The sequence below is a fragment of the Bison bison genome, unplaced genomic scaffold (genome assembly GCF_000754665.1).
Source record: "Bison bison bison isolate TAMUID 2011002044 unplaced genomic scaffold, Bison_UMD1.0 scf7180017864527, whole genome shotgun sequence".
Classification (NCBI taxonomy): Eukaryota; Metazoa; Chordata; class Mammalia; order Artiodactyla; family Bovidae; genus Bison; species Bison bison.
The window spans coordinates 15014009-15014427 of NW_011495078.1; positions in this window are offsets into that span (position 1 = coordinate 15014009).

Sequence of the window (419 nt, forward strand, 5' to 3'; positions counted from 1 at the left end):
CCTGAGGTTTAAGTTCAGGGAGCATTTTATTTTCATCCTCGTTCCCTAGAGAGTGGCATTACAGGTACATAGAGGGTGCTGGGGACTGCTGGATAGGAGAGTAACACACACATGTGAACAACCAGTAACCAAAACATACTCACAAGACAACTGGGTAAGCAATAGATTACATTTAAATAACCACTCTTTAAAACTCTCCACCACAGACATACCTAGAAGACTATACCTGTGATATAATGAATGATAGCCTTGTAACATAAAAGAATAAACATTCAACTTAATGCCCCAAAGAGACTCAGGGAGCAGCTTCAGTTAGTCACTGAACAAAAGTTGGCTCCTAATTATTTCTAGTCTCACTGTAGGTCAGGAAGAAGGTGAGGACTTCTGTGTTTGGAAACATTAACCACAGCTCTTGACAC